Source organism: Zingiber officinale, chromosome 4A (assembly GCF_018446385.1).
Source record: "Zingiber officinale cultivar Zhangliang chromosome 4A, Zo_v1.1, whole genome shotgun sequence".
Classification (NCBI taxonomy): Eukaryota; Viridiplantae; Streptophyta; class Magnoliopsida; order Zingiberales; family Zingiberaceae; genus Zingiber; species Zingiber officinale.
This window is the reverse complement of record NC_055992.1, coordinates 144949506-144966057: the sequence shown is the minus strand read 5'-3', so window position 1 is coordinate 144966057 and position 16552 is coordinate 144949506.

Below are 16552 nucleotides of genomic sequence, written 5' to 3'. Positions count from 1 at the left end.
CATCTATCAAAGAAGTTGCCTTTTATAATAAATCAAAGAACTGACTAATGAAAAAAATAACTTATTTTTCATACACACTTCTATATTCCAAAAGCCTTCTTACTTATCATTATTCAATAGCTTTAGAGTTGTTAGAGGAGACAATTAACCTTCTTGATAAGGTCACTAGGAGCAAGGAGGTGACATGCCCCTACATGAATATATATGAGGCAAGTTTATTATATATATGTTTTAGTTTCTTAAGCTACAAATCACTATATCATTTTCAACATAATATAAAAATTTAAGTGTAAACCACAAGTTTCTCTATAAAATCATCAAATCTAAATAAATGTTTGCCAAAAGTTTAAGCGTTAATAATGATATAGTATGCATAAAAAAGTGCAATTTATGCCAAAAGAAATGTAACTTTAATAAAATATTATTTTAGTTGCAACCTTCGATTTTTTCAAAGATCAAACCCATCAATTATGTACTCTACATCAATTTCATGAGCTATCTCTTTCTCAATATATAAAACCATTGCATTATTCAAATATTCTTGCTTCATTTTGTTGTGAAGTAGTGGTGTATTGAGAAGTTTCATCCCTGAAAATGATTGGTCTATTGTAGCAATTGAAATCGAAAGAGTTAAGACTAGACAAATCAATCTATCAATAATGAAATAAATCATTGACTTCTTTGTTTCAACTAGCAGTCGACATAATTTAGGAAGAGAATCAACATCTTTAAACCTCAGGTCCTCAAATACATCAAATTTGTAATGATCCAATTGAGTCTTCAAATGTTTTATGTCATCTTTGGAAAAATCACTAGGATAAAATTTCTCAATTAAAGAATAAATTTCACTTTCAGAGAATGATTTGAAACCATCACTTGGATTCAAGGCTTCACACAGAGTAAGAAACTCTATTGATTCCTCATTAAATTGTATTCAACTCCAACTATTTGTCAATCATAATATTGAATACATAAAAATGATAGTATTCTTCCACTATAAAATGATTTTTCTACCAACTAGAACGCTTAGTACCTTCAACATAATGATCAGTCAAATAAAAAAAAACTCATTGAATATCATGAGTATCATAAAAATTATTCACACTCCACATAAAATCATCCCATTTATCATCTCGCATTTTATAGAAAAGTAATTTTGTAATAGTGACTAAACTCATTACATTCAAAATGTCTTGATTTTTTTTGTTGCAATGCTTGGCACAACATATCAGATGTTTCCAAAACTCTATGCATCAATAATAACATAAACACAAAATCAAATGTCATCACCCCTTTAAGCAAACCTTTAGCCTTCGCACGAATACTAAAGGTCAACTCCCCCCATATGAAATCTTCTAGAAGTGTACAAATTGAACCAAATAATTTTGTAATGTGAACTCCAACTAGTAGATGAGGGTCGTTGTAAAGTACTAGCTTGATTGACTCTGGTACCAATCCCACTTCATCACGAATTTTAATTCGTACAAGATCATCAATAATTTTTAGTATCTTATGTTGAATTGACGATGATATATACTTGGCATTTTTAGCAGCTTTATTTAATATAATATCACCAATTTCTTTGCACAATTCTCCTTAAAATTTGACCAATTTAATAACATTTCCACGATTATGAGAATCTATCGTCTCATCATATCCTCTAAATGCACACCCTTGCAATGATAGCCACCTCATAGCTCTAATTGATGTCCTTAGAAGTAATTTGTTTTGCTTTATAATATTTTCAGATTGTATATTCATCTTTCTATCAATATGTTGAGTTATATTTTTCAAGCCCTCCCATTTTTGCATAGCAGTACCATGTAGTGAATTGCAATCCCCTTCATGTCTTTTCAATGGACATGTTTTGCAATTCACTCTTTTCCAATTCTTGAATCCTTCAATTTTAAATTTTGTATGATGTGATAAAGGAATGTCAAAAAGATAATATGGAAAACAAAATGCACTTTCCTTTACTTTAGAAAACTCGAGCCATGGAAACTTTACGAACCAAGAAGACTGAAAACTATGCTTTTGATGCTTAAAATCAACAAGTGGATATTCATAAATGGGTTAATATGGTCTCATACTAACATATTTTCTCCGAACCTCATCTTGTTTATCACATGAATATTCCCAAATTACAATTCATTTTCCAGGATCTTGCTCATAATATGTATTATTTCCTTCTAACGGATCAAGAGCAACTTCATTATCAAATTTAAGTTTTTTGATTTCCAATGTCGATCTTGAACTTGATAGAGGAGGGTTATTTAGAGCATTTGAATTTTTTGATAATTGCTCACTATTTTTTTTAATGAAATAATCTGCGATACTTCTTTTTGACATTTTGATTCACTTATAAATAAAAAATTCCTAACTCTTCATTTATTTCACTTATAAACATAATATTAATGATAAAAAAACTCAAAAGGATTTAATAAAAGATGCATTTATAAATTCTAAATTATGATTTTGATTTATGAAGTAATGTTTACTACTAGAATAAATTAAAGTTTCAAATCTTACAAATGTAAATAGTAAAAAAGCAACATAAATATGGAATATCAATTATCAAATATCATAGTTAACAATAAAAATAAGTAAATGAGTGCATTCAAAGAATCAACTCACCGAATGACTCCGATAAAATTAGTATAGGCTGCAAAGATGAGTGGAGATGAATCAACTCATGGTCGTGCAACTCAAGGCCAAAGATGGGCAAGAGAAAAGGATCAAGGACATTGGGGAAGTCAAGGTCGAGGCGGAGAGCACTAACAGGCAACCGTCGCATCATGGAGTTTTAGAAGAGGAGGTGTGTCACGTTCGCGGATCCTCCAGCGGTTCAGGAGGAGCAAGCACTATTATAGAGGCAAAGCTCAGTGATGAAGGAGGAGGAGGAGGAGGAAAAGAAGAAGAAGAGGAGGAGGAGCAAGATTAGTGAATGATTGATTTGTTTTTACCTTTATGATATTCTCGCTTTCTGCCAATTTGTTTTAGGAGAAGAGAATTGTGATAGGGTTTGGGTTTGTGGGCTTTGATATATATATATATATATATATATATATATATATATATAAACTTATGAGTCTTTGCTGGGCTTGAGCCTAGCCAAGCCCATACTTACCAAATGCCTTTGATCCCTTCCCAAGGTGTTAGTAGAGAATTTTACTATGAATGGGTCAAAATAATAACTTCATCAATTTATAACAATTGATGATCCAAAGCATATACAAACTTTACTCAAGCTCTAACATCTTTCCACTATTTTTATTCAATCAGTGTCTTCTAAAGCTCTCATAAGATATAATCAAATTCTTTTGCAACTTCCATTGTGTTACGATATCGCAAGTGTACAGTTTTATCGTCAGTAATAAAAGACATCAAACTCACAAGGACCGGTTATAAACACTAACGATGTTTCACGAAGAATTAGGTAAATGATTGACTAAAATAAGAAGGCTACTAAGTAAGGAAATAAGACTTAGAATAAGAAAAGTAAATGAGGAACTTGATTTTTGTGAGTGTTCTAGGAGCTCAGTTTCATTGTGATATACATCAATGTAACATGGTTCACCAATTCACATCCTTAATTCACATGCATTTGTAGGAAGTAGCCGGTTCTACCCTGTAGAGGACAACCGGTAAGGAATTAGATCAACATCACTAGCAATCAAATAGGTATGATTCCTATGAAGTTCGTTAGCAAGATCTGCCTGTTGTTGGAACCCTGAGGTGTTTTGATGTGATCAACCCAAGTTAAGTTAGGTCCTGCGTTGTTTAACCCTTGTGTCTAAGTGTGCAGGAACTTAGGAACACAGGAAGTCGAGCGGAAGACGCGGCTAGCGAGAAGGACGGCACGGGAGAGAGCTGACGGGCTCGGTGCGTCCGAGGGACGAGGTGTCCGCGGAAGAGTACACCGGTGGACGAGAAGAACGTGCGCGGCGTTCGAGGGACGAGAAACCGGGAAGGAAGGCTGCTCGAGGAGAAGGTCGGAACATGGGTTCGGGTGAGCCCTATTCCGGATGGCCGAGATCACCCAAGCTAGTGGAGCCGGAACAGAAGACCCGGACCGAGACGAGCTGAACCGAAGCGGAGCGACCAGACGGAAAAAGTCAACCAGAGTTGACTTTTGGGGTCCGGGGCGCCCGGAATGAGATTTTTGACCAGATCGAGTCAAACTCGATCTGAACGTTGGGGGATAAAGTTTTATCCCCCCAGGGCGCCCGGAACCCTTCCAGGCGCCCCGACCAAGGCTATAAATATAGCCTTGGTCCAGAAGCAAATCAATTAATCAGAACAACGAACTTGTAATCAACTTCTGTGTGCTTTACTTTTCTTCTTGTACGTTCAACGCTGTAAGAGGCTACTCCGCCCAGAGGAGAATCAGATAGTGCGCTTACATTCCTTGGATTAGCAATCCCCTGATTGCAAACCAAGTAAAACTCTGGTGTCTGTTTTTCTTTACTTAGTCTCTTTTATTTATTTATTACAAGTGTTCATTATATAGTTGAAATCCGAGAAAGGTTCGTGTTTTAATTTGTAGGGCAATTCACCCCTCCCCTCTTGCCGGCCTCCAAAGGGACCTACAAGTGGTATCAGAGCAAGGACGCTTCAGGAGGACTAACCGCCGATCGAAGCAACAAAGATGGTCGGACCAAGCATCGTTCCACCAAAATTCGAGGGGAACTTCACAGACTGGAAGCGTCGTATGGAGGTATTTCTAAAAACCGAGATTGAAATTTATTTTATTATGAAATACGGTTTTGTAGCTCCAACAAATCAGAACGGTGAAGAAAAAGAAGAAAGCAATTGGACAAAAAAAGAGCAGAATGAGTTCGTAGCAAACAACCGTGCGGAACATCACCTGCTAAGCGTATTACCGCCTCAGGAAGTAAACCGCATCGGAAGCTACTCATCAGCTAAAGATCTTTGGAAGAAGTTTCTAGAACTCTACGAAGGCACATCCGAAGCGAAGCTCGCTAGAAGGGACATCCTCCGAAACAAACTAATGAACATCCGCTTGGAGAAAGGTGAGAAAGTAGCCGGTCTACATGCAAAGGTAAAAGAACTAGTTACTGGTCTCGAGAACCTCGGTGAAAAGGTAACAAATCGGGACGCTTACGCCACGCACTCAACGCCTTTCCCAGAACTCCAGAGTGGACGTCAATCATCGACGCCTACTACATCTCAAAGGACCCGGAGGTAAGTACATTAGAGGAATGTTTTTCTACTCTTGAATTACACGAAACTAGATGTGCAGGAACGACAAAGGATACAACCCGGACTATAGCGCTGAACACAACTCGAAGGATGAACTCGAGTCGACTCAAGACGATCAAGAAGCATACATGGTAAGAAATTTTAAAAATTCTTTAGGTCTAATAAATTTAAAATGCAGAATAAAAAGAATAAAAAGGAGGAAGAAAGGTGCGATGCTACCAGTGTCGAAGGAGGGACACATAAGAGAAGACTACCCAGAACTCAAAAAGGACAAAAGAAGTCTCCCAAGAAACACAACCTAAAAGCAACTTGGGATGACACTTCTTCATCCGAATCAGAAGCTCAAGAATACGCCGGGATAGCACTGATGGCAAGCTACGATGGACAAAGTATATCAGAATCGAGCAACGATGAAGAGGGAGCGACCTCGGATGAAGGCAGCGAAGCAGGGGGAGATTCAGGCTTTAAGTCTGACATGGTAAGTGAGGTATGCCTCTTACCCCCTGATCAACTTTACTCTGGCATTAAGGCAATGACTAAATCCATGTATAAATTAGAAAAAGAAAATGCCAAATTAAAAAATGAAATTTTGGAAACAAAAGGAATTTTAGCAAAATCATGTCTAATAGAGGATTTTGATAAATTGAAAATTCACAATGAAAAACTAAAAGAAGAAATAGAAAGATTGAAAAAAATATAAAAGTTCAAATATTTCTACTTTTAGAAATCATAGAGGTTTAAATTGGTATTATAGATTTCATCAAAGTCAAATTAGAAATATATCAAAAATCTATGTACCTAGGAAATACTTGGTTAACCCTGTAGGTAGGAACCTCTACTGGGTTCCAAAAACCTGTTTAATTTAACTTAGCATTTTCAGCAAGGAAATTAAACGACTAATTTCATTATGAGGCTTTGTCTAAGGAAGTGGTTGTTGCTCCAATAACCAAGAAGGCCTAGTGCCTCGCCACGACCTGGAAGCCAAGTATCGAAATGAAAAGTTTAATTGACTAACTGAAAAAGTATTAATTTAATTTACCTAATGCTTTAAAAGAGTTATTCAATTTATATAATTTATAATAATTGTTTTTGAAATTAAATTTTTTTTAATTGACTTAGAAAATTTCTGAAAATTATTGACTTAGAAATTTTCTGAAAATTGACTTAGAAATTCTTTTTGGAAATTGACTTAAATCTTTTTAAATTAACTTAGATATTTTTTTAACTTAGGAATTTTTCTATAAATACTGTCTTAGACATTTTTCTTTGAAAATTGCCTTAGAAATCTTTTATAAAAATTCACGTTAAAATTTTCTGAATATTGACTTAGAATTTTTTTTTTACTAAATATTCTCTTTTGAAACATTGCCTTAGAAATTAATATTAATTGCCTTAAAAAGTTTTATGAAAATTCACTTAATTTTTTTTTACCTTAGACTTGTTTAAAGAACCTCTATTTTTAATATGATCAAAGGGGGAGAAGAATGTTAAGTCTAGGGGGAGGTATATAAACTTTTTTATGAAATATCTTTGGACTTAATTACAAATAAATTGTTTTTATTGCATCTGTTTTTCCCTAGCTTAACTTGGGTTGCTCACATCAAAAAGGAGGAGATTGTTGGAACCCTAAGGTGTTTTGATGTGATCAACCCAAGTTAAGTTAGGTCCTGCGTTGTTTAACCCTTGTGTCTAAGTGTGCAGGAACTTAGGAACACAGGAAGTCGAGCGGAAGACGCGGCTAGCGAGAAGGATGGCACGGGAGAGAGCCGACGGGCTCGGTGCGTCCGAGGGACGAGGTGTCAGTGGAAGAGTACACCGGTGGACGAGAAGAACGTGCGCGGCGTTCGAGGGACGAGAAACCGGGAAGGAAGGCCGCTCGAGAAGGTCGGAACATGGGTTCGGTGAGCCCTATTCGGATGGCGAGATCACCCAAGCTAGTGGAGCCGGAACAAGACCCGGACCGAGACGAGTGAAACCAGAGCCGGAGGCAAAAGTCAACCGAGTTGACTTTTGGGGTCCGGGCGCCCGGAATGATTTTGACCAGATCGAGTCAAACTCGATCCGAACGTTGGGGGATAAAGTTTATCCCCAGCCCGGAACCCTTCCAGGCGCCCACCAAGGCTATAAATATAGCCTTGGTCCGAGAATCAATTAATCAACGAACTTGTAATCAACTTCTGTGTGCTTTACTTTTCTTCTTGTACGTTCAACGCTGTAAGAGGCTACTCCGCCCAGAGGAGAATCAGATAGTGCGCTTACATTCCTTGGATTAGCAATCCCCTGATTGCAAACCAAGTAAAACTCTGGTATCTGTTTTTCTTTACTTAGTCTCTTTTATTTATTTATTACAAGTGTTCATTATATAGTTGAAATCCGAGAAAGGTTCGTGTTTTAATTTGTAGGGCAATTCACCCCTCCCCTCTTGCCGGCCTCCAAAGGGACCTACACCTGTCACTAGCGTTCCTCAGTCATACAACATAGAAACACATGCACTACTCAATGACTATAGAGATGAAGGTGATAATTGTATTTAACCATCCCACTTCCTTGTAGAGACTTGCTTCGCCTTTCAAGATGACACCCTAGACGTCTGTTAGCGGGATCTGCCTGTCACTAGCTTCCCTCAGTCATATGATATACAAAATATGCTAACATCATTTAGATAAAAAATTGGCATATCCATGAGTTCTTATATCAAATCACACCACAACTACTCCCTTAATCCTAGAACAAAGGATCTACTCCATGGCACTAAGATAGAGATCCAAAGACATAAAGATCACAAGCATTCAAACCCCTAATTGAAGAGAAGAGAAATGTTTATCCAATGGCGTTGAGTGATCTAACCCTGAGCTTCCAGAGTCGATGCGAAGATGGAGATGACCTTGGATCATCAGATGAAGGTTGGAGAATGCAAGGATCATCACTAAAATAGATCTCCCTAAAGAGAGAGCCTTCCTCTCTTAGAAAGGGGAAGAAACCCCCTTTTATGGAGCAGGACATGGGCACCGCACAACCCGTGGTACGACCGTGTGGCCTCCACACGACCTCCTTCTTCTTGCTCTTGGCCAGGTGACACAACCCTGTGGATTCACACGGTCGTGTTCTGCATTGGGTCTAGATGGGAAACAGGGTCATGTGGGTCACACAATCGAAGTCTTCTTACTCTCTGAAAATGTGGCACGGTCATGTGGATCCACACAACCATGCCCTGGTTGTTGCTGGTGGGGTGACATGGCCATGTGGGTTCACACAACAGTGCCTTGCTCCTTCTCTAGTGAAGTCACATAGTCATGTGGCTTCACACGGCCAGAGCCATCCTCCTCCTTACTTCTTTGACACAACCATGTAGAGTCACACGACCAATGTTATTTGCCTTCGTTTACTATCTGGATCGACCACGAACGTCATTTTCTCTTTGAATTTGACTCCTATCAACAGAAAATGCACAAAGAGCATATCTCCGAATAAAGAAGAGTAATTATGTTGAAAGTAAGACAAGGGGTATAAAAATACATAGATAAAGCATGCGTAAAGTATGTGAATGTGTTTCAAAATATGTATAAAAGTGTATATAATCTACTCACATCACACCCCTAAACTTACACCTTTGCTTGTTGATTCGAGCTCTTGTGTCGGGCTATGGAAGCTTATCAAATTATAATTAAAGTTATCGAACCCCTCTACACTCGGATAGTATAGAGATAACTCGGATCGTCTTCCAACGAATGTAATAGTAAGAGATAAACTTAAAATTGTATGTTATTCCATAAGGTTTTTAATATGAAACTGGGGGGTTTGAGTTTTGAATTCTGAGCCTACACATTAATAGTGATCTCACAATGTATTGTTACTCTACGTTACGATTTCACCATTAATAGAATTAAACTAATGAATGAAATAGCAAAGCATTAAATGAACCTAACCTAGTAAATGAAAGACAATGCAAATAAGAAAACCTAGTCTAACTTAAACTATGATTGCAAGGAAATTAAAGACAACATAAAGTAAGAAATTAAGCATGGAACATAATCTAGCCTTACCTAATTGCAATTAAATGAAGACATAAACATAAGAGAACCATGCAATGTTCAATTAACAAAGCATTGCAAGAATCTAAGCTAAGAAAATGCAAAACTAGGATGATAAAGATGGTTGGGTCATTTCAACGAAGACTTGATGAGCATTAAGCAAACTAAGCAAAGTGTGTGCAAGTTGACATTGGAGATCATCAATTACAAGCATTCATCAACACTAAACAAACATCAACAATCAATTCGAATCAAGTGAAGAAATGCAACAATCCAAAACTATCTGAAATCTGATGAAGAAGAAGGAACTGTCGTTAAACGTGAAGCTGATGGGGTTCTATCCAGATTTGATTAGGATGAAGGACTATGGCCAGATCCCTTGGAAGAAGTCATCGGTGGGAGCGCTTGATGGATTGAGCTGTGGATCATCGGAGATGGTAGGCGTGCTCTTCTTCTAACCCAAAGTAGAGGTGGCTGCCGAGAAACTGAGCGGTAGAGGCGAAACTCCCTGGCTGCTCCATGAATAGAAGAGGATGAATAGAAGAGGGAAGGAGATGGTGTCCGGCCGACGGCGTTGGTTGAGTGGAGGTGGCTGCCGGCCGTTGGTGAAGGAGGAAGAAGAAGTGGCGAAGGCAGCGTTGAAGCTTCGGCGTGCGTGGGTCGCCGGGGGGGGGGGGGGGGGGGGGGGGGGGGGAAGAGAGGAGGGGAAGGAAAAGGTTTCTTAATGGGTTTTGGATTTTGGGTGGAATGAGAAGTTTGGATCCGGATTTGATAAGAGAGATTGAAATTGGACTATAAAATTGAGCTTCAAGACTGGGCTTAAGAAGTGGGCTATTGAATTGAATTGGGTTTAAGGTTGAAACCATTAGAAGACAATCTCTTTCTTGATTGAGTTGGATGAACCCAACTCTTCATTTAACTTAAACCAAATATTCTCAAATTAAACCGGCTTTGAATCTATAACTTTAAACTAATCGGTTTGGCTCAACTCATGTCTATGACTCTTCTTTAATTCCCTACAAAATCATGAAATAATACCAAATTTAGGGAAATTTATGATTAAGCCAAAAATAGATTCCTACTCATAAAACATGAAATAAATATAGAATTAAACATACGAGAGGATAAAAATGACAAATACAAGAGCCAAAATATTGTTATCACTTGTCCTCGAGTAAAATGCCGCAATCTAAACTCATGTGATTTATAATATATCATAATCTCTAGTGCACTTTCCTAACTCTATCCACAAGTTTCATTGGTGAGCATGATCATAGAGATAACTCAAGTATGGCCTAAGCATAAGTTTCTTGTGCACAGTGCAATGAGTAACCCAAACTTTTCAAGTTTCAATCTTTGTCCTAGTCAAGTCTGTTGGAGCAATCCCAATGATCCATGAGACTATATGTTTTGATGTTTGGGCAAAGAGTTTAAGTTAGGGTTACCCTTGTATTTGATATGTGTATTTGAGTTGTGTAGGTTTGCAGGATACACATATGACTCAGGTTGATGGCTTCGGGCCCGGTGAAGGATGGAGCATCCGAGGAACCGTGGACAAGGCAGCAAGGACAAGGTCCGAGGAAAGCGACTTCGAGGCATACGCTAAGGATAGTATTGGGACGAGCCACGGGCTTGGGTGCATCTGAAGGACGAGAGCCCAAAGAAGTAGGTTTGAAGGCAAGAGGTCAAATCTGCAACGAAGAGTCAAGTGAGTCATAAGGGTGAGGTTCTGAGTGCTGAGAGATTGTATTCAGGTACCAGTCGATTGGTGATTACTGGGTAGTCGACTGGTGTAGTCGACTGGGTAGTCGACTAAGAACGAACAAAATGCTTCTATTCACTTGACCAGTGTGGAGCAGTCGACTGGTACTTTTACCAGTCTACTAGTATCGAGTTGTTGGGATGTAATGGTCGAATCTCCACAGAGGGCAGTCGACTGATAGTTTTGGCAGTCGATTGGTAGGCGAGGTTTTCCAAACCGTAGCCTATATAACCAAGGCTTTGGAACTTGGTTAAGACTAACGAAATTGGAGTTGGTTAAAATCTAATTAATTAGTAGTCAACCAGTGCTCAAGGTTTCCCTTGTGTCCAAGAGGTCTTGGTGAGTTTGTGGTGAGGTTTCTCCACTCACAAGGAGGTTTAAGCTAGCCGGAATTTCAGAGAGTAATCCACCAACGGATTGAGGGATCGTCCACCTTACGGACAATCCTGGAGTAAGAGCAAGTTATCTCCGAACTGCGTTACATCGACATGTATTAGTTTGCATTTCCTTATTGTTTTTAGATTAAATTTTTATTTGTGTTTGTTTGTATTCTGTTGTGCTAACATCGTAGGAAGCAATCGATCTGGGGGTGCGATCTATCTACCCCCCCTTTTAGCCGGCTATAAGATCCCCTACAAGTGGTATCAGAGCGAGGACGCACTTCACCGGACTAACCACCGAGGAAGCAAAGATGACCGATTTGATAAATCCGTTGAAGTATGAAGGAGGAAGCTTATGAGACATCACCTTTTGGATGGTGAAGATGAAGAACTTCTTCGAGACGGATTGGGACACAATGATTATGGTAGAAGAGTCATTTGAAGTCCCGAAGGATAAGAAAGGGAAGAAGCTCCAACTATGGCATTGGATAGAGGAGCAAACCACATGATCGGAGATAAATTCAAAGGTAATATCAATTTTAATTGATATATTGCCTAATGATGTTGTGAGTCATGTAGGTAAATATGAGAACGCCCATGAATTATGGAGCAAAGTGAAGAAAGTTCTAGGAGAAGAACTTTTTCCTGCACATAAAGAGGTAGAGCTCAAGGAGATGAGTTTAAGTGCTCAAGGAGAGGAGGTGGAGCAACCGGAAGTTGAGCCATGCTCAACATCCGAGAAGGAGAAGGAGAAGGAGAAGGAGGATGAGGAAGTATCATCTACATCCTCAAGAATTGAAGAAGATTCCAAGATAAGTGAAGAAGAAGAAGAAGTCTTGGAAACCAACTTAGTGAGCATCTCCACCGAAGTAAAGTCAAAGGACCACATCATTTGCTTCGGGTGCAATGAAAAGGGACACTACAAGAATAGGTGTCCAATGGGTAAGAAGAAGGTAACTCCTAAAACCAATCAAGTTATTTTAAATACTAACATGGGTTGTAGGAATGAAGAAACCCAAGGAAGGAGATCGCACATCATATGCTTCACGTGTGGAGAGAAGGGCCACTGCCACACCAAATGCCCAAGGAAAGGAGATCTCAAGAAGTTGGCACATTTGAAGATGTGGGAAAAGAAGTGGAGGAAGAATGGAGGCTCATGTCAAGAGGAAGCTCCAAAGGTAAAGGGTAAGGTAAACCTTAGTTTAAATTTGAAGTCAAATTTAAATTCCTCCATATATGCTAGGAAAAATAATGATAATCATTATATACTCATGCATAACTTTGGTTTCGAATATCATGATAGGAATAACGTAAATGTCAATCATAACCCTAGGAAACTCATTCATGATAACTCTAGACATAGTAGACTTAAGGAGAACCAAGGCATTAATCCCAAGAAGGGGAGATACATACCTAGAAAGGATAGGTCTAAGAATGTCCAATGTGGACAAGTCAATTCTAGGGTTATGAACCTAGAAAGAGAAAATCAAGTTTTGAAGGCAAAGCTTGACAAGTTGGAGAAAATCCTAGAAATATTCAATGTTAGATCTAAGGGTTTAGGTATGGTGTTGGGTAGTCAAAGACCCAACAATGATAGATCGGGTCCAAGATACCGATCTAGTGTCTTCAATACTAAGGGAAAGTCTTATGCTAGGGTTACATATGACTATAGCAAGGAGAAGCCAATAAATGGAAAGAGAAAGTCATTTAAAGCTAAGGTTAAAATTAACCAAGGGCAAGGTGTCCAAGGTTAAAAAGGCTAGGTTTGTAGGTCAAGTATCATCGGAGGTGCACCAATGTGGCTTAACAATTGTGGATGAGTCACTTAGGGAGGTGGGTAAGGCTAAGATCTCTAGGGGGAGCTCAAAGAGTCAAATTGGGATCCATGGCCAATGGATCTCAAGTAGATTTTACTAGGAGTCTAGGTTGAGTCATGGAATGTGCCAAGTGGTTTGGAGACGGACTTGAGTCTCAAACCTAAGGATTTGACACAATTGAGTTGTATTTCATGCTTGAAAATATGGCATTGAGGTCATATAGCATGATAATTATTTTGGATGTATAAATGTCATATAAACCTATGCTAGGGATGCATTGTGGGTTAGTATGAGAAAATACATCAAGAGAAAGTCAAAACTAGGACTTTAGGTCAATGTTCAATTAAACCATTTAGCTAGTTTTGGATTTTGTATCAATCTTAGGATTTGTGATAGATACATTTTGTAATATATTTTTCTCAAGTAGATATGGGTAAAACAAACCTCTCCACAAAATTTAGGGATTTTTAGATGTCTGTGGAATTATTGGTATATTTTTAAAATTGGGTCAAAAATGTAGGATAGGCTGGAATTTGTGTGTTCATTCGACTGATACAATTATCAATCGACTGGTAACAGTGAATATCGAACACAGAATACTTCTGTGTGTTGATTTCGATAAGGGCAGACGACTGGTACTTCTGGCAGTCGACTGATACCAGCCTGAAATTGCTTTCAACACTAGATTCTGACCAAGTCAGTTTGTATATGTGTATGAGATCCTAGGAGGATAAATACATGAGTTTAGGGTAAGTTGGATGATAAGTTTTCGACAATTGAGATATTGTTGGAAAGCTTTTTGGATGTTAGGCAAAGGAGGAGAAGTAAGATTTAGATGGGAAAATCTTAGTGTCTTTGCATAGGGGAGCCTTGTGATAGGTTATTAAATATCCCTGTGGGAAATTCCTAGCTCAATGGGGAGCATAGGTGTAGGGGGAGCCTTGGGATAGGTTCCAATGCATGTTTGTATTTTTCATTCAGCGGTGTAAGTCTATGTGTGTAGCCTTGACAATGTAAGTCCATTCGGCAAGTCCAAGTGTGTAGTCTTGGCAATGTAAGTCCATTTGGCGGTGTAAGTCCAAGTGTGTAGCCTTGGCAATGTAAGTCTATTATTTTTAGTATGTTTATTTGCTATTTGTTTTTCCTAACTTAAACGTATTGTCAAACATCAAAAAGGGAGAGATTATTAGAACAATCCCAATTAGCTGTTAGACCATGTGTTTTGATGTTTGGGCAAAGGGTTTAAGTTAGGTTCACTCTTGTATTTGATATGTGTATTTGAATTGTGCAGGTTTGCAGGATACACATATAACTCAGGTTGATGGTTTTGGGTTCGGTGAAGGATGGAGCATCCGAGAGACCGTAGACAAGGCAGCAAGGACAAGGGCTGAAGGAAGCGACTTCGAGGCATACGCGAAGGATGGCATTAGGACGAGCTAGGGGCTTGAGTGCACGAGGGATGAGAGCCAAAGGAAGTAGGCTTGACGGCAAGAGGTTAAAACTGCAATAAAGAGTCAAATGAGTCGTAAGAGTGAGGGTCCGAGTGCTGAGAGATTGTACTCGGGTATCAATCGACTAGGAGCGAATAGAATGCTTCTATTCACTCGACCAATGTGGAGTAGTCGATTGGTACTTTTACCAGTCGGCTGGTATCAAGCTGTTGGGATGTAACAATTGAATCTCCACAGAGGGCAGTCAACCGATGGTTTTGGCAGTCGATTGGTAGGCGGGGTTTTCCAAACCGTGGCCTATATAACCAACGCTTTGGAGTTTGGTTAAGACTAACGAAATTGGACTTGGTTAAAATCTAATTAGTAGTCTACCAGTGCTCAAGGTTTCCCTTGTGTCCAAGAGGTCTTGGTGAGTTTGTGGTGATGTTTCTCCACCCACAAGGAGGTTTGAGCTAGCCGGAGTTTTCGGGGACTAATTCATCAATGAATTGAGGGATCATCCACCTTACGGACAACCATGGAGTAGACGCAAGTTATCTCCGAACTGCGTTACATTGATGTGTATTGGTTTGCATTTCCTTATTGTTTTTAGATTAGCTTTCTATTTGTGTTTGTTTGTATTCCGCTGTGCTAACATCGTAGGAAGCAATCGATTAGGGGGGGGGTGTCGTCTATCCAACCCCCCTTCTAGTCGGCCGTAAGATCCCTTACAAAGGCATCATCTAATCAAGTTCTAAATATTCCCACTGATAGACACTTACCTGCTACACACTTGATTTATATTCCTCAATCCACCCAAGGTTTCAAAGGCGTGCTCAATATCAAGAGAAACATAGCAGTTATTTCTCCAGTAACCTAACTTGGTCTCAAAGGAGTAACTTGCTAGTCTCCACCCACGACAACTATTTTTATATTCCTTATTTATTCATCATTTTTTTAAGTGATTGCAAGGTGCAATACTTTATGTTTTAAAACAAAAATGCACATACATGCAAATGTTGGGATATTTGATTTTTCCAAATGAGCTTACATGATTCGAGCATCATCTAGTAACCAAAATATAGTTTGAGAAATCGCCATGGGAACTAAAGTACTAAATAAATAAGATGAATCATGACTATTCCAATGATATTAACCATTCAAGTTTAAGCAAAGTGAAAATAAGATCCTTAAGGTTAAGCCAAAACTCAAATTTGTCTCCACACAATACTTAACTCATTTCATGTTACTTGAGATAGAGTAAAGAGGTACACTAAACATACTAGCATTATCTCCACAACAACATGAATCAAGAAATGAACGTGCAAATAATTTTACTATTGGACAAGTCAGCAGTGGCTAGGAATGATGTTCTTGATATGCCACAAAATATTTCAAAAGACAGACAAGTGACGATCGAAAACAAGTCTAGCAAATAAAACAAAGGCATAAGCAAAAATTGAAAGCAAGCAAAGCAAAACAAAATGTAGAACAAACAAAATAAATAAAATGTTGAAAGTAAAGTACTAAAAATATAAAAGAGAAGCAGACAATGCAGGTTGTGCAAATACCCCCCCCCCCCCTCCAGACTTAAACTTTTCATCGTCCTGATGAAATCAGTATAGTGTTGGCGGGTGGGGAAAGGGAGGTCTACATGGTAGGCAATAAGGGAAACTAGGGAAGCCCGGAGACTGACCCAGGATCCTATGGTATTCGTAGAGGGTGTCTACTTGTTGACTAGTGATCCTCATGTTTTCCATGAATTCTCTCATTCTACCTTAGTCAGTGTCATAATCTTGGACAAACTCGACCACCTGGCCTTAGAAGTTCCTCGTGAACTGAAAATGATCACGCACCTCTCGAAATTGATTATCTGACAAAGTGAAGTGTCCCTCCAACATTCGTCATT